Source organism: Scyliorhinus torazame, chromosome 12, assembly GCF_047496885.1.
Source record: "Scyliorhinus torazame isolate Kashiwa2021f chromosome 12, sScyTor2.1, whole genome shotgun sequence".
In the NCBI taxonomy this organism is placed as follows: domain Eukaryota; kingdom Metazoa; phylum Chordata; class Chondrichthyes; order Carcharhiniformes; family Scyliorhinidae; genus Scyliorhinus; species Scyliorhinus torazame.
This window is the reverse complement of record NC_092718.1, coordinates 83,347,495-83,366,465: the sequence shown is the minus strand read 5'-3', so window position 1 is coordinate 83,366,465 and position 18,971 is coordinate 83,347,495. Positions and strand designations below refer to the sequence as shown.

Genomic DNA, 18,971 nt, shown 5'->3' with positions numbered 1-18,971 from the left:
CTCCAACCCTCCCTATCACTGTAACCTCTTCCAGTTACTAAACCCACCTTTCATCTGTAACCTCCTCCCCCAGTGTGTTATGCGAGTGAGGGAAGTACCTCAGTAATGAACTCCATGAGGTGTGAGTCGTGGTGGTGGTGTGGGGGTGAGGTGGGGAGGTTGACTTGGACGTGGCCAGAGGGGGTTAATGGGAATGAATAATGAGCAGTGGATTTCAATCGCTGGGATTTTGGATAGCGGCGATCAGGAAATGGAATGATGGAACAGTTACAGCTCTGAATCAGGCCATTCAGCCCATTGCCTACATGCTGGCTTTTTGCAAGAGCTACTCATGTAGTTTCACTCCCTGTCACCCTGAACATTTTTCCTGTTTGGTTTATGATTAATTTCCTTGTTGAAATCGTCGATCGAATCTGCCTCCCCCCAATCTCAGGCAATGTATTCCCGATCCTAACCACTCGCTGCGTGGAAATATTTCCCCTCGCCCTCGCCCCTCTCCCCAATCACCTTCAATCTGTGTCCCTCTGGAACCCGATCCTTCCACCAGTGGGAACGGCTTCTCCCTCTCCTGTCTGTCCCACACCCTCCCTTGGTCAAATCTCCCTCTCGACCTTCTCCTCTCTATGGAGAACATTCCCAGCTTCTCCAATCTATTTACGCGCCGCCGCTTTTATGCAGCGCCAAGGCCCGGCGCGCGTAAATGATGCGGTGCCGCTCCTAGCCCCCCGGGGGCGGGAGAATAGGGGGCTGGGAATGACCTCCGACGCCGGAGTGAAACACTCCGGTTTTCACTCTGGCGCGGCACTTAGTCTTCCGATGGGAAAATTGCACCCAATATTCCAGCTTCAGTCTAACTTGTGTCTTGTGCAAATTCAGCATAACCTTGCTCTTGTGCTCTGTGTCCCTACCAATAAATCCCAGAATACTATATGCTTTATTACCTACTCTCTCCACCTGACCTTCCACCTTCAATGATCTACACACATATACGCAGGTGCTTTGCTCCTGCTCTCCTTTTTGAATTTACCCCTTATTTTATTTAGAGTACCCAATTAATTTTTTCCAATTAAGGGGCAATTTAGCGTGGCCAATCCACCTACCCTGCACATTTTTGGGTTGTGGGGACGAAACCCACGCAAACGCGGGGAGAATGTGCAAACTCCACACGGACAGTGACCCAGAGCTGTGATCGAACCTGGGACCTTGGCGCCGTGAGGCTGCAGGGCTAACCCACTGCGCCACCGTGCTGCACCAATCCCTTATTTTATATTGTCCCTCCATGTTCTTCCTATGAAAATTAATCACTTCACATTTCTCCGCATTGAACCTCAGCTGCCACCTGTCTGCCCACTCCACCAACCTGACTATTTCCTTTTGAAGTTCCACACTGTCCTCCAGGTTCACAATCTGCCCATTCCACCAATCTGCCCAGGCCCCTTTGAGACTCTGCATCCACCTGATAGTTCACAATGCTTGCCACTTTTTGCATGGTATGCAGATTTTTACATTGTGCCCTCTCTGACACCGCAGGTCAGCGCCATGGATATATATCGAGGTAACTAACACCAGACCCCAGTGAGCCCTGTCACCAATCTTCCTCCAGTCCGAAAAACAAATGTATTTTCTCACTCCCTGTTTCCTGCCGCTCTGCCACTCCCGTACCGCGTTGCGACAGTCACTTTCTTTCCACGGGCGCTAACTTTGTTCACCGGTCTGATGTGAGGCACTGTATCAAATACCTTTCCTGAAGGTCTGTGTACACCACATCCACCACGTCGCCCCCATTGACCCTTTGTTAACTACTCAGAAAGAAAACCCCAGCAAGTTCGCTAAATGTGATCTTTGCATAACAAATCCCTGCTGTCTTTCCTTAGCTATCCTCTACTTGTGTGGATAGTGATAATTTTGCCCAGGAGTATGGTTTTTAGCATCTTATCCATCAGTAGTTAAACAAGCTAGTTCCAGCATTACGGGAGTCCTTCTAAAATGCAGGAAGTCTGCTGGCAATCCCTTGTCCCTGTTTAACGTGCGAGTGTGCCTGAGGCCCATGCCCACTTGGAACAAGAAGATATGAGATGCAACACAGTGAGAGTGAAGCAGACTTGCACACCCACAGTGCTGCCTGAGAATTGATGCTCCTGTTTAATTTTGGATTTGTTTATTGCCACGTGTACTGAGGTACAGTGAAAAGTATTTTTCTGCGAGCAGCTCAACAGATCATTAAGTACATGAAAATAAAAGAAAATACATAATAGGGCAACACAAGGTACACAATGTAACTACATAAAACCAGCAGGTCAGTCCATAAGTGGGTCATTTAGGAGTCTGGTAACAGCGGGGAAGAAGCTGTTTTTGAGTCTGTTCGTGCGTGTTCTCAGATTTTTGTATCTCCTGCCCGATGGAAGAAGTTGGAAGAGTGAGTAAGCCGGGTGGGAGGGGTCTTTGATTATGCTGCCCGCTTTCCCCTGGCAGTGGGAGGTGTAAATAGAATCAATGGATGGGAGGCAGGTTCATGTGATGGACTGGGCTGTGTTCACGACTCTCTGAAGTTTATTGCTGTCTTGGTCCGAGCAGTTGCCATACCAGGCTGTGATGCAGCCAGGTAGGATGCTTTCTATGGTGCATCTGTAAAAGTTGGTAAGAGTTAATGTGGACATGCCGAATTTCCTTAGTTTCCTGAGGAAGAATAGGCGCTGTTGTGCTTTCTTGGTGGTAGCATCGACGTGGGTGGACCAGGACAGATTTTTGGAGATGTGTACCCCTAGGAATTTGAAACTGCGAACCATCTCCACCTCGGCCCCGTTGATGCTGACAGGGATGTGGACAGTACTTTGCTTTCTGAAGTCAATGACCAGCTCTTTAGTTTTGCTGGCATTGAGGGATAGATTGTTGTCGCTGCATCACTCCACGAAGTTCACTATCTCCCTCCTGTATTCTGACTCGTCGTTATTCGAGATCCGGCCCACTATGGTCGTATCGTCAGCAAACTTGTTAGATGAAGTTGGAACCAATTCTTTTTTAAAAATCTTTCGAGTACCCAATTATTTTTTTTACAATTAAGGGACAATTTAGCATACCAATCCACCTAACCTGCACATCTTTAGGTTGTGGGGGTGAAACCCAAGCAAACATGGGGAGAATGTGCAAACTCCACATGGACAGTGACCCAGGGCTGGGATTCGAACCCGGGTCCTCAGCGCCACAGTCCCAGTGGTAACCACTGCACCACATGCCGCCCTGATGTTGGAATCAAATTTTGCCACGCCATCGTGTGTGTACAGGGAGTATAGTAGGAGGCTAAGTATGCAGCCTTGCGGGGCCCCGGTATTGAGGACTATTGTGGAGGAGGTGTTTATTCTTACTGATTGTGGTCTATGGGTCAGGAAGTCAAGGATCCAGTTGCAGAGGGAGGAGCCAAGTCCTAGGTTTGGGGCTTTGATATGAGCTTGGTTGTGATTATGGTGTTGAAGGCCGAGCTGTAGTCAGTAAATAGGAGTCTGATGTAGGAGTCCGTGCTGTCGAGATGCTCTAGGGATGAGTGTAGGACCAGGAAGATGGCGTCTGCTGTGGACCGGTTGCAGCAGTATGCGAATTGCATTGGATCTAGGCATTCTGGAAGTATGGAGTTGAAGTGCTTCATGACTAACCTCTCGAGGCACTTAATTACGACTGAAGTCAGGGCCACCGGACGGTAGTCATTGAAAAATGTTGTCTGGTTTTGGCACTGATCGTCAACTAGAGAATTCAGGTTAATGGCAGACAGTGTGCCAGCATGGTAGCACAGTGGGTAGCATTGTTGCTTCACAGTGCCTGGGTCCCAAGTTCGATTCCCGGCTTGGGTCACTGTCTGCGGAGTCTGCATGTTCTCCCTGTGTCCATGTGGGTTTCCTCTGGGTGCTCCGGTTTCCTCCCACAAGTCCCGAAAGACATGTGCTGTTAGGTAATTTGGACATTCTAACTCCCTCTGTGTACCCAAACAGGCACCGGAATGTGGCAACTAGGGGCTTTTCACAGTAACTTCATTGTAGCATTAATGTAAGCCTACTTGTGACAATAAAGATTATGATTATAAGAAGCCTTATTCTGTTTCCTCTCTCTCTCTCTTTATCCCTCAGACAGTGGGGGTGAGCTCCGCAGACCCGGACATGTCACCATAGTGCTAATGGAACGCTCGAAGGCATCTTGGGGAGGCAGGAGAACAGGAGGTAAGGTGAACCCGTCAAACTGGGGGACAGGATTCAGTGCGGACTCAACCATCAACTTCGATCTTCTCACTGCTGAAACCCTCGTTGGTGGCATTTCGGCCTTTACGTTCGTTTGTCCCAACACTTTCTTGCCCGGCTTCCAAACTTCCGCAAGCTTCAGCTCTTACCAAACTCTGCTCCCTGTGTCCAAAGGCACAGCAAGTCCCAGTCACCCATCACTCTCTGCTTGCGGACAGCAAACACCTCCATTTTCAGATTCTCACATCCTCACTTTCAAATTCCTCTGTAATATAGTTCACCGTATACAACTCTCCCTATCTCTGCAACCTCCTCCAGCCACTACAACCCTCCCTATCTCTGCAACCTCCTCCAGCCACGACAACCCTCCCTATCTCTGCAACCTCCTCCAGCCACGACAACCCTCCCTATCTCTGCAACCTCCTCCAGCCACTACAACCCTCCCTATCTCTGCAACCTCCTCCAGCCACTACAACCCTCCCTATCTCTGCAACCTCCTCCAGCCACGACAACCCTCCCTATCTCTGCAACCTCCTCCAGCCACGACAACCCTCCCTATGTCTGTAACTCTCCCAGCCCCTACAATCCTCTGTGACCTCTGCGCTCCTCCAATTCAAGCCTCTTGAGCGTCCTTGATTCCCATCGCTCCACCTTTGGCGGCCGTGCCTTCAGCTGCCTGGGACCCTAACCGCTGGAATTTCCTCCCTAAACCTTTCCACCTCCCACTCTCTCTCCCTCTCTCTTGCCTCTTCATCTCTCTCTCTTTCTTCTCTCCACCCCTCCCTCGCTCTCCTGTCTCTTCTCTCATTCTCTCTCCCTCTTTCTCACGCTCTCTCTCTCTCTCTCTCTCTCTCTCCCTCTCTCCTGCCTCTTCTTCTCTCTCTCCACCCCCTCTCTCTCACTCCCTCTCTCTCCCTCTCACTCTATGTCTCTCTCTCTCTCCCTCTCTCCCCTCTCTTTCCCCCACGTCTCTCAGATTTTGTCTGAGAGAGGGAACCCTTTCACCAGGAGGGAATGAAAATAAAGTCCCATTGATATGAAAATGAAATGAAATGAAAATCGCTTATTGTCACGAGTAGGCTTCAATGAAGTTACTGTGAAAAGCCCCTAGTCGCCACATTCCGGCGCCTGTTCGGGGAGGCTGGTACGGGAATTGAACCGTGCTGCTGGCCTGCCTGGGTCTGCTTTAAAAGCCAGCGATTTAGCCCAGTGAGCTTCCTGTGGAAATAGAATCTGCTTGTGGACAGGAGTGACTTGTATCTCTCTCCCCCCCCCCCCCCCCCCACCCCCCCCCCCCCCGCCCCCCCCCCCCGCCCGAGGGCATCGGGAAGAAATCACTCCTCCTTCACAACGCAACTTGAGTGTGATTGGAGCTGCAGTCATCCTGGCAAGCGCAGAGAGGTGCTGCCGAAAGAACCTTGGGGAGTTACTGCAGTGTATCGTGTAGATGGTACACACGGCTGCCACTGTGAATCAGTGGTGGAGGGATTGAATGTTTATGGGAGGGGGAGCAATCAAGCAGGGCTGCTTTGTCCTGGATGGTGTCGAACTTCTTGAGTGTTGTTGAAACTGCACTCATCCAGGCAAGTGGAGAGTATTCCATTACACTCCTTACTTGTGCCTTGTAGATGGCGAAAAGGCTTTGGGCGCTCAGGAGGTGAGTTACTGACTGTAGGATTCCTAGCCTCTCCTGTGGAAATAGGACCTGCTTGTGCTCTGGTAGTCACAGTATTAATGTGGCTAGTCCAGTTCAGTTTCTGATCAATGGTAACCCCCAGGATGTTGATTGTGGGGGATTCAGTGAAGGTAATGCCATTGAATGTTAAGGGGCAATGATTGGACCCTCTCTTGTAGGAGATGTCCAGTAAGAAGTCTTACAACACCAGGTTAAAGTCAAACAGGTTTGTTTCAAATCACTAGCTTTCGGAGCACTGCTCCTTCCTCAGGTGAATGATGGGAATTGTAGGAGATGGCCATTGCCTAGCACTTGTGTGGCCTGAATGTTACTTGCCACTTGTCAACCCAAGCCTGAATATTGTCCAGGTCTTGCTGCATTTGGGCACAGACTGCTTCGTTATCTGAGAATTCACGAATGGTGCTGAACATTGTGCAATCACCAGCGAACATCCCCACTTCTGACCTTGTGATGGAAGGTAGGTCATTGATGAAGCAACTAAAGATGGTTGGGCCTAGGGCACTACCCTGAGGAACTCCTGCAGTGATGTTCTGGAGCTGAGATGACTGACCTCCAACCACCACAACCTTTGTTTTGGGTATGACTTGCTGAAATACTCCAGGAAACCTACCAAATAAACCCCCAGGAAAATCACGGAAATAGACCAGGGAGTCACTGAAATATGCCAGCAAATTGGGAAACTTACTAAAATGCAAGCGCTAACTCAGATGAAGCAGAGTGAGATTGGGCAATGGACATGGGTTTGCAATCAGTCAGGAAAGGTGATGCATTGCAAGATCAACACTATACTGACAAATGCAAACAGAAAGCAACCCACCCTAATGAGAGAAAGACGAACCCACTAGATTAATGTGAGGAAGATTTTTAGGAGTGATTATTTAAAACCAGGGGATTGGTCGCTCACCCAGTACCTGGGCTAGAGTGAACTCTTATGCCTAACTTACTGCCTCATGTGCCTGTTTATGGTTTTTATAGTCTAAGGATAGGGCACATAAAGATTTAACATGGGACTGAATACAGAGAACACAAATAAGATATAAGAGAACACATGACACGCAAGGGATCAGTGTCATGTTGGACAGAGAGGTGTGTAGAAGCAAGCATGGAGACAGCTTCTAGCTTGACCCTTTACTGTACCTAAAATGGTAAGACTTAGAAGCAGAGGTTGGCCATTTGGCCCATCGAGTCTGCTCCACCATTCAATGAGATTACGACTGATCTTTTATGGTAACCCTCAAATCCACTTTCCCACCTTAGCCCCATTACCCATAATTATCTATATATTTTCTAGGAGTTAAGAAATACTCACGGTTGAACTATCCACGACCACGAGTACCTTATTAAGCCTCATACAATATGGTGGCAGCATACAGAAAACTCAAAGCCACTTCGAGACTGTAGCAGAAAATCAAATTCCTGGAAAACAGAAGAAAAATAAATTAAGGAATCATTCCGACCTGAAGAAAAGCTCAAGAAGTGAAGGGGCAGAAGGAAATTCTGCCAAAGAAAATCTTGGAAGCTGAAGGCAGAAATTCAATTCCTCACTGTTGCAGAAGACTCCAGTGAATCCCGTGGAAGTCCAGCTTCACTACCCAGATGGTACAGAGTCAGCAGACCTAGCAGGGGTGAGGCAAAAATCAAAAATTCCCGGGCGACCCAAGTACTGAAAAAAAATCAGAAATTTAAATCGAAGTCTGGGAGGCCCAATTGCCGAGTTGGCACCTGAACACGTGGCAGCTGGGCTTGTTCCAAACAAAGAAAAAACATTGATCAAAAATAAATCGTGACTGAACAGGCAGCTTTAAAAATCCAGTACAAGCCGGGGTTTGATGCTTTGGAGACCCCCGACCATTGCGCTAAAGTGGGAAAGACCCCTAATCATTCGATCCAGGCCGCCATTGTTAAAAAATGTAAAGACCGAAAACGTGAACGCCATTACTGCGGGAGTCCGCCAAAACTGGAAAGCTCAGGAAAACCCTTAGGTCAAGACTCCTGGGCTTTCGTTCCAGAATCTCGGTTAATGGCCATCTTACCAATTTTAAATTGGACACGGGATCAAAGCGTTACCGCCGAATCAGACAAGAGACCAACGAGCGGCAGGTGACCCAATGGCCGATGCCACCCACAATGCACTGAGCAGGGGACATCAGATGCCTGGTGAAAGGTGCCCGACAGGGTATACCCAGGTGCAAAGACAGCAGAATCCGACAGACCCTGTTGATGGTCTACGACCAGGAATATTTTGAACTTGCGTCAACGTTAACCTTTTCCACAAAGTTGACAAAAGTCAACCAACAAAGGGGTCGGGCTCCAAGGACAGAAAGTGAGTTCTCGAAGCTCTCTACAGGGCTGGGGTGACTGCAGAATGCACACGTGGTCACATGCTGAGGGAGCATGCTAAACTCCTGTGCCAGTGAAATCTTCCGCACCCACTCATGAAACATGTGCGGCAGGGTGCGATGTCTTCAGCTGGTAAGCCTGGCTAAACTCTCGGAGAGCATGGTGTTCTCAAAGCTGGATGCTAACAGTGGCATTTGATAACACCCCAGGAGGTGAAGAGTCCAGACCCTGTTAAAATGTGTCCGAAGCCCAGCTGAAACCCCGATGAGCAGAACACTCTGCACCCAATTCCCAATCCTGCCGAGGAAACCAATACCAGGACTGGGAGCCGAGGATCACCGGGACCCAAGGCAAAGAACGGCCCTCCAGACAGGAGCAAGGCTTCTGTCCATTGCAGGAGGTGGCACATCAGACACTTGCCACAACTGTAAGAGGACGACACATAGATCGAGAGCGAGATAGCAACACCGAGCAAGAAAGAGAGACAGAGTGTGAGACAGAGAGGAGAGACAGAGAGGAGAGACAGAGAGGGAGAGACAGAGAGGGAGAGACAGAGAGGGAGAGACAGAGAGGGAGAGACAGAGAGGGAGAGACAGAGAGGGAGAGACAGAGAGGGAGAGACAGAGAGGGAGAGACAGAGAGGGAGAGACAGAGAGGGAGAGACAGAGAGGGAGAGACAGAGAGGGAGAGACAGAGAGGGAGAGACCGAGAGGGAGAGACCGAGAGGGAGAGACCGAGAGGGAGAGACCGAGAGGGAGAGACCGAGAGGGAGAGACCGAGAGGGAGAGACAAAGAGAGTGAGAGAGAAAACACAGAAAGAGAAGAGAGGGACAGAGAGAGAGCCAGGAAGAGAGAGACGGGGAAGAGAGGAGAGAGAGACCGAGACCGAAAGAAAGGCAGACATAGACAGAGAGAGACACACAGAGAGACAGAGATACAGAGAGAAAGAAGGAGAGCCAGCAAAAGAAGAGAGAGAGAGACAGAGAGAGGAGTACAGAGAAATTCAGAGAGACATCGAGGAAGGCACAGGGGGATGTGGTGATATACATCACTAAGTACACAAAGGGTTAATGTACATACACTACACCTAGCTAGACAGCTAGGTAGCACGGGGCAGCACGGTAGCATTGTGGGTAGCCCAATTGCTTCACAGCTCCAGGGTCCCAGGTTCGATTCCGGCTTGGGTCACTGTCTGTGCAGAGTCTGCACATCCTCCCCGTGTGTGCGTGGGTTTCCTCCGGGTGCTCCGGTTTCCTCCCACAGTCCAAAGATGTGCAGGTTAGGTGGATTGGCCATGATAAATTGCCCTTAGTGTCCAAAATTGCCCTTAGTGTTGGGTGGGGTTACTGGGTTATGGGGATAGGGTGGAGGTGTTGACCTTGGGTAGGGTGCTCTTTCCAAGAGCTGGTGTAGACTCGATGGGCTGAATGGCCTCCTTCTGCACTGTAAATTCAATGATAGACACTAGAAGGAGCACCAGAGACATGACACAGACATTCAACCAAAAGGTCAGTAAGATAGGACACGACCAATGGGCATTCACGACACACACAGAGGTGACACTACCACAGGGGGGCATTACACCAACCCATATATAAGGACACATCACACATGCTCAGTCTCTTTCCAGTGGAGACACTCAGTGAGTACAGACACAGGGTTGATTGAACATCACACCCACCACGTGGATTGTAGCAGACTGGTTCGTCAGTATGAGTAGCTATAGCAGGATTAACAGTAGCGTTGAATCCAAGTAGGAGAATTGTTAATAGTTTAATAAGCGTGTTAAATCTATCTCCAAGTCTGAAGCTTCCTTTGTCAGAGTGCACATCAAGGAAGCAGCTTATGCTACGTCAAGAGAATAACAAAACAGGGGACGGAGAGAGAGACAGACAGAAGAACATGTTACATTCTGGTGCTTGGCCTGACAGAATTAGAGCTCTAGAGAATGTCTAATTCGTGACTAGTTGAATGTTTATTGATTCACAATAATGTGGGTTAGAAATCTATAGGAAAACTACTAAAACCACTAACTATTAAATCACTATTATAAAACTCGCTAAGTGCTATTACAAATGCGACTATCCACTACGGCGACTATCTCCAGACTCCCTGAGGTAACAGTGCCACGTGGTTGTTCTTTACTGCTGGTTGGAGGTTGTATCTGTTAATATTTACATACTTGCTTATGCATATCATCACTGGACAGACAGAGAAGACAGACAGACAGAGAGAAAAGGGAGAAAGAGAGAAGAGACAGAGGAGAGGGAGAGAAAAGTGAGGAGAGAGAAGGACAGAGAGACAAAAAAGGTGGGGAAGAGACCGAGAGGGTGGCAGAGAGAGTCAGAGAGGTAGAGAGAAAAGGGAGAGAGAGAGAATGAGATAGATAAAGAAAGAAACAGAGAGAGACATAGAGAGAGACAGAGAGAGCGGGAGACATAGAGAGTGAAAGAAGAGAGCGAGAGACAGAGAGAGATAGAAGGATAGAGGAAGAGAGAGAGAGTCAAAGAGGGAGATCGAGAGGAAGGGGCAGAGAGGGAGGGACTGAGAGGGGGCGAGCCAGAGAGGGAGAAAAGAAACAGAGAGAGGGACTGACAGACACAGAGGGACAGAGAGAGGGGCAGAGAGAGAGAGAGAGAGAAGACAGAGAGAGAGAGAGAGAGAGAGAGACAGACAGAGAGAGGAGAGAGACAGAGGGAGAGAGTGAAAGACAGACAGAGGGAGACACAGAGAGAACCACAGAGGGAGAGGGACATAGATAGACAGAGGGGGAGGGGGAGAGACAGACAGACCGAGAGAGACAGAGAAAGAGAAAGGCGGGGAGAAAGATGTGGACAGATAGAAAGGGACAGAGAGAAGAGAGAGACAGAGGGAGAGAAAATAAACAGAGGGAAAGAGGGAGAGACTGACAGAGAGAGAGTGAAAGACACAGAGACAGAGACAAACAGAGAGCGAGAGAGAGAGAGATGGATGGAGAGAGGGATAGCGAAAGGAGAGAGAGACAGAGTGAGACAGAGAGAGAGAGACACAGAGAGGAAGACAGAGAGACGGGCAGAGAGAAGACGGGCAGGCAGAGCAAAGAGGGACAAAGAGAGAAGAAAGAGACAGACAGAGAGAGAGAGAGAGAGAGAACAGAATAGACACAGGGAGAAGAGAGAAGGGAGGAGAGAGAAAGACAGGGAGATATTTTATATTCTGGTGCTTAGCTGATTGGAACAAATGCACTAAAGAACGTTTAGTTCTTGACTAGTTAAAGTTTTATTGTTCAATAATAGCATGGGTTAGATAACCATAAGAATATTATCAAAAACTACTATTATAAATTAACTATGAGCTACTACAAATTGTGACTATCCACTACGAAGACTATCCCCAGACTCCTCAAGGTAACAGTGTCATGTGGTTGTTCTGTACTGCCATCTGCTGGTTGGAGGTCTTGTCTATCACTACATACATGATTGCTTCTGCATATCATCACGAGAGGGGGGAAAGACAGAGTGGAGGGGGTGGGTCAGAGAGGCAGGGGGGTTAGAGAAAGAGACAGAGAGAGAAACAGAGGGAGATATAGAGAGTGAAAGAAGAGAGGGCGAGAGATAGACAGAGACATAGAGAGTGAAAGAAGAGAGGGACAGTGAGAGAGAGAGAGACAGAGAGGGAAACCCAGAGAGACTGAGAGAGAGGGGGAGAGACAGAGAGGGAGAGACAGAGAGGGATCAGAGAGGGAGAGCAGGGAGAGAGAAAAGAGACAGAGAAAGAGAGACAGATAGAGGGGGACAGGGCCAAGAGAGTGACATAGAGGCAGATGGAGAGAAGAGAGGGACAGAGAGAAGACAGAAACAGAGTCAGAGAGAGAGAAAAAGAGACAGAGAGAGAAACAGAGAGAGACATAGAGAGTGAAAGAAGAGGGAGGGACAGAGAGAGAGGGAAGGACAGAGATTGAGAGAGAGTCAAAGAGGGAGGGACTGGGAGGTAGACAGAGAGGGGGACTGACAGGCAGAGAGAGACAGAGGGACAAAGAGAGAGACAGAGACAGAGAGAGAGACATAGAGAGTGAAAGAAGAGAGCAAGAGATAGAAGGACCGAGATAGCGAGAGAGTCAAAGAGGGAGGGTCAGAGAGGGAGGGACTGAGAGGTAGACAGAGAGAGGGACAGACAAGCAGAGAGGACAGAGGGACAGAGAGAGAGACAGAGACAGAAAGAGAGACATAGAGGGTGAAAGAAGAGAGCGAGAGACAGAGAGAGATAGAAGGACAGAGATAGAGAGAGAGTCAAAGAGGGAGGGTCAGAGAGGGAGGGACTGAGAGGTAGACAGAGAGAGGGACAGACAAGCAGAGAGGACAGAGGGACAGAGAGAGAGACAGAAAGCGAGACATAGAGAGTGAAAGAAGAGAGCGAGAGACAGAGAGAGATAGAAGGACAGAGATAGAGAGAGAGTCAAAGAGGGAGGGAGGGACTGAGAGGTAGAAAGAGAGAGGGACAGATAGAGCAACAGAGCGAAGAGGAGTGCAGAGAGAAGAGAGAGACCGAGAGACAGAGAGACCGAGAGGGAGAGAGATGGAGGGAGTTAGAGAAAGACAGACAGAGAGTGAGACAGAGAGAACCACAGAGGGAGAGGGAAACAGGTAGACAGATAGAGACTCCGAGTGAGAGAGGGAGGGAGAGAGACAGAGAGAGAGACAGGCACTCAGACAGAATGAGAGACAGACAGAGAGAGAGACAGACAGACACAGAATGAGAGACAGACAGAGAGAGACAGAGAAAAAGAGAGACAGGGAGAAAGATTTGGACAGAGGGGAAGAGAGACAGACAGAGAGTAGAGGGAGACAGAGGGAAGAGAGAGACAGAGGGAGAGAGAAGAAATAGAGGGAGAGACAGACAGAGAGAGAGAGTATGAGACTCAGAGACAGACCGAGACAGAGAGAGAGATGGAGGGAGAGAGAGGGATAGCGAAAGAAGAGAGAGAGAGACCGAGAGAGACAGAAAGATAGAGGGAGACACAGAGAGGGAGACAGAGAGGGAAACAGAGAGAAGACGGCCAGACAGAGCGACGAGGGAGAAGAGAGAGACAGAGAGAGAGGAGAGAAAGAGAGAGAAAAAGAGAGAGAGAAGGGAGGAGAGAGAAAGACGGAGAGAGAAGAGAGAGATTTTATATTCTGGTGCTTGGCTGGTTGGAATAAATGCACTAAAGAGCGTCTCGTTCTTGATTAGTTAAAGTTTTATTGTTCAACAATAGCGTGGGTTAGATAATCATAAGAATATTATCAAAAACTACTAACTATTATAAATTAACGATGAGCTACTACAAATTATGACTATCCACTATGAAGACTATCCCCAGACTCCTCGAGGTAACAGTGTCACATGGTTGTTCTCTACTGCTACCTGCTGGTTGGAGGTCTTGTCTATCAGTACATACATGATTGCTTCTGCATATCATCACGAGAGGGGGGGAAAGACAGAGTGGGCGGTGAGGGTGAGTCAGAGAGGCAGGGGAAGGGAGAGAGAGAGAGACATCGAGAGTGAAAGAAGAGAGGGAGAGAGAGAGAAGGGAGGAGAGAGAAAGACAGAGAGAGAAGAGAGAGATTTTATATTCTGGTGCTTGGCTGGTTGAAATAAATGCACTAAAGAACGTCATAGACACACAGAGGGTGAAAGAAGAGGGAGACAGTGAGAGAGACAGAGAGAGAGATGGAGAGGGAGACAGAGAGGGAAACCGCGAGAGACTGAGAGAGACAGAGGGCGGGAGACAGAGGGCGGGAGACAGAGGGCGGGAGACAGAGGGCGGGAGACAGAGGGCGGGAGACAGAGGGCGGGAGACAGACACAGAGGGACAGAGAAAGTGACAGAGAGAGAGGTAGAAAAGAGACAGAGAGAGAGACAGACAGTCAGAAAGAGAGAGACCGAGACAGAGAGAGAGACAGAACGAGAGACATAGAGGGAGAGACAGGGAGGGATAGAGGGAGAGACGGAGAGGGATAGAGGGAGAGACAGAGAGGGATAGAGGGAGAGACAGAGAGGGATAGAGGGAGAGACGGAGAGGGATAGAGGGAGAGACATAGCGGGAGAGACGGAGAGGGATAGCGGGAGAGACGGAGAGGGATAGAGGGAGAGGGAGAGGGAGAGAGGATTAGAGGGAGAGACAGAGAGGGATAGAGGGAGAGACAGAGAGGGAGAGACAGAGAGGGATAGAGGGAGAGACAGAGAGGGATAGAGGGAGAGACAGAGAGGGTCATAGAGGGAGAGACAGAGAGACATAGAGGGAGAGACAGAGAGGGATAGAGGGAGACACCGAGAGGGATAGAGGGAGACACCGAGAGGAATAGAGGGAGACACCGAGAGGGATAGAGGGAGACACCGAGAGGGATAGAGGGAGACACCGAGAGGGATAGAGGGAGAGACAGAGAGTAGAGGGAGAGACAGAGAGTAGAGGGACAGACAGAGAGAAGAGGGACAGACAGAGAGAGAGACATAGAGATAAATAGAGAGAGACAGATAGAGGGAGAGAGACAGACAGACAGACAGACCAACACTGTGGTGATACAATGGTTGTGTTATAATTCACCAACTGATCACTAGGAGTCTCAGTAGTATATAAGTGAATGTTAGAGTCAGGTGACCTCAGACTGACTGAAGAGCTGAAAGGAAGAGTTGCTTTTGCATTATCATACTGTTATTCACCTGTTGTTTTGTATATAGTTTACCGACAGTTAATGTTAATTAATTGTTTATAGCTTTTGCTGCAAGTGTTCTTGTAATATAAATTAGGCCATTTGACAAGAACATTACAGACACAAAGAGACTGAATTGATTGATTGATATTTATTGTCACATGTACCGAAGTACAGTGAAAAGTATTTTTCTGCGGCCAAGGGAATGTACACAGTACGTACATCGTAGACAAAAGAATAATTGACAGAGTACATTGACAATAGTACATCAACAAATAGTGATTGGTTACATTGCGAAACAAGGGCCAAATAGCAGCATTTGGCGTCATGAATAGTGTTCTTACAGGGAACAGATCAGTCCGAGGGGGAGTCGTTGAGGAGTCTGGTAGCTGTGGATAAAAATGTTCCTATGTCTGGATGTGTAGGTCTTCAGACTTCTGTATCTTTTGCCTGATGGAAGGGTCTGGAAGAGGGCAAAGCCTGGGTGGGAGGAGTCTCTGATAATGCCGTCTGCCTTCCTGAGGCATCAGGAGGTGTATACAGAATCAATGGGAGCATGGCAAGCTTGTGTGATGCGCTGGCTGAGTTCACCACACTCTGCGGTTTCTTGCGATCTTGGGCCGAGCAGTTGCCATACCAGACTGTAATGCAGCTGGATAGGATGCTCTCTATGGCACATCTGTAGAGGTTTGTGAGTCGATGCAGACATGCCGAATTGCTTTAGCATGTCTGCATCGACTCTCACAAACTTCTACAGATGTGCCATAGAGAGCATCCTCTCTATGACAGAGAGAGAGAAAGAGACAGAGAGAGAGAGACAGAGCGAGACAGTGAGAGAGACAGACGCAAAGAGACAGAGAGAGAGAGACAGTGAGAGAGAAAGTGACAGACACACACAAAGAAACAGACCGAGAGAGACAGACAGAGATGGAGACAGACAGAGGGATCCGGAGAGAGAGAGACAGAGAGAGAGAGCGAAGGAAGAGAGAGCCGGAGAGAGAGACAGAGAGAGAGAGAGCGAAGGAAGAGAGAGGAGCGAGAGACAGAGAGGGAGAGAGAAACGGAGAGCGAGAGACAGAAAGGGAGAGACAGACACAGAGGCCGAGAGAGGACAGAAAGTGAGTGACAGAGAGAAAGATCAAGGGAGAGAGAGAGTGGGCAGAGAGAGAGTGACAGAGAGAGAGATCGAGGGAGAGAGGGACAGCAAAAGAAGAGAGACAGAGTGAGAGAGATAGAGTCAGAGAGAGAGAAAGAGAGAGTCAGAGAGAGAGAGAGAGAGAGACTGAGAAACATAGAGAGCAAAAGGAGAGAGAAGGAGACAGAGAGAGAGAGAGAATCGAGACAGAAAGAGGGACAGAGAGAGTGATTGACAGATAGAGAGAACAGGGAGATAAAAAGAAGAGAGAGGCAGGAAGAGAGTCAGAGAGGGGGAGAGAGAGACAGACAGACAGAGAGACAAAGAGAGGCGGTCAGACAGAGGGACTCAGGGAGACAGAGAGACAGACAAAGAAAAAAGAGAGACGGAGGGAGAGAGAAGAGGCTGTGAGAGAAACAGACAGAGAAAGAGAGTGACGGAGAAAGAGAGAGAGGGAGAAAGAGACAGATACAGAAAGAGAGACAGACAGACAGAGAGAGAAAGTGAGAGAGAGACAGAGAGAGAAAACGTGAGAGAGAAGCACTGAGAGAGACTCACAGAGAGAGACAGACAGACAAATAGACAGACAGTCAGAAGGGCAGAAACAGAGACAGACACACACAGAGGGACAGACAGTGAGAACAGGGAGACAGAGGGCAACAGTGAGAAAGAGAGAAGACCTAGAGAGAGAGAGAGAAGGGAGGAGAGCGAAAGACAGATAGAGACAAGAGAGAGGATAAGAGGGGGAAGAGAGGGACAGAGGCACAGAGAGGGGGAGACAAAGAGGGAGACGGAGAGAGACAGAGAGGTGGAGAAGGAGACAGACAGAGAGAGAGACAGAGAAAGACAGAGAGGGAGAGACAAAGAGATTGAGACAGAGACAGACACAAAGAGACAGATAGACAGTGAAGGGAGGAGAGTGAAAAACCAAGAGAAGAGACAAAGGGGGAGAGTGACAGAGAGAGAGAGAGAGAGAAGGGAGGAGAGAGAAAAACAGACAGAAAAGAGAGAGACAGACAGAAGAGAGAGACAGAAAGAGAACAAGAAGAGACACAGGGACGGAAAGAGATAGAGAGAGAGAGGGCGAGAGATGGACAGAGACAGAGAGAGCGAGAGAGACAGAGCAAGAGAGAGAGATGAACAGAGAGATAGAGACAGACAGAGAGAGACACACGCATAGCGAGTGAGACAGAGAGGGAGAGACAGAGAGGGAGAGACAGAGCGAAAAGGGAGAGAGAGAGAGACAGGCAGACAGAGAGAGACAGAGAGTAGGAGATAGAAGAGAGAGACAAAGGGAAAGAGAGACAGTGAGAGGCAGGCAGAGAGAGAGAGACAGAGAGAGAGGACAGTGAAAGAAGAGAGACCGAGATAGATACAGAAAGCAAGATAGACAGAGAGAGAGAGAGAGAGAGATACAGAGAGAGAGATAGACTGAGAGAGAGAGATACAGAGAGAGAGAGAGACCAAGCAACAGCGAAAGACGAGCAAGAGAGGCAGACAGAAAGAGAACCAGAGAGAGAGAGAGACCGAGAGAGAAGAGAGAGAAGAGATACAGAGAGAGCGCGGCAGGCAGAGACAGACAGAGAGAGAGGAGAGACAGGGAGAGAGAGAGACAGAGAGGCAGAAAGAATCTGAGAGAGAGAGAGAGCAAGACAGACAGAGAGAGAGAAGAGGGACAGAGAGAGAGACACACAGAGACAGAGAGACAGAAAGAGAGTGAAAGAATCTGTGTGAGAGAGAGAGAGACAGGGCATGATTATCCAGAGAGTTGGCCAACCCCGCTCAGACTATTTTAAAAAAATTTAGAGCACCCAATTGTTATTATTTTCCAATTCAGGGGCAATTTAGTGTGGCCAATCCACCTATCCTGCACATCTTTGGACTGTGGGATTGAAACCCACGCAGACACGGGGAGAAGTGCAAACTCCACACGGACAGTGACCCAGGGCCGGGATTCAAACCCGGGTCCTCAGCGCCGCAGTCCCAGTGCTAACCACTGCACCACATGCCGCCCCTAACCCCACTCATACCTGGCTATTACCCCAGAGGCTACGGTCAAGCCCCCTATCCCACAAAGGCTCCCTCCCATTGTACAGTAGATAAATATTGAGGAAGATACCAAGATGCCGGAACCGCCTCCGATTCAACAAAGGGAGAGAGCCGACCATTCCTCCGACAGATGTGAGAACTAGAACGTTTATAGGCCTGCAGTCAGCCCGAACCTATAAACTCAGAGACTTGAGGGGGGGGGGGGGGGGGGCGGTGGGTGGTTAGTGGTAATGATGTAAATATGTGGGGTACACTGGGATAACTAATAAATATTTTGGGTAAAGACTTGGGGGTGGGATGCAGCATAAAGGTATGGCACATCAAGTGTTAACCTGGGATTGAGTACAGAACTGCACCAACAGTGATACAAGAGAACACGTGACCTGTGCTGAGTACTCAGTGTAGTGTTGGGCAGAGACTTGTGCAGAAACAAGCATGGAGAATGCTCCTAGCTTGGATCGTCGCTGTAATAAATACTAACTGTTGAGCTACCTGAGACAATGAATATCTTAAAAAGACCCACAGGACTCCGCCCAACGGCTTACAACAGTTTTGCGGGGGGTGTTCAACCCCCCCCCCCCCTTCCGGGGGGCCCGGCTCTGTTACTCTCCTTAAACGTGGCTCTGTGAAAAAAATGCTCCCAGAGTTTAGGAGTTAACAGTGCTTGATGAGCACAGAGCTGCTGGGGTCTGATCTGAATGGAAATCTGTGTGCCAATTTGTCCTGCCCCTATTGTACAGCTCTGAAAAACACACAAAATTCCTGCCTGTCGAGGGCTAGCACTTCATTGTCCCGGGGCAATGGAGGAGGGGGACAGGAATAGGAGACAAGTGGAGATGGAATGAGAAAGAAAGGAACAG

The 18,971-nt window shown here is 49.0% G+C and overlaps 1 long non-coding RNA gene across 1 annotated transcript in view; it reads left to right on the top strand.

The window, feature by feature from the left end:
- Positions 1-18,971, top strand: part of LOC140386525 (uncharacterized) — a 172,780-nt gene that overhangs the window by 96,318 nt on the left and 57,491 nt on the right. Inside the window, exon 3 of the long non-coding RNA XR_011933631.1 lies at positions 4,116-4,205. This is a non-coding gene — a long non-coding RNA (uncharacterized lncRNA). The remainder of the gene's footprint in view (positions 1-4,115; positions 4,206-18,971) is intronic.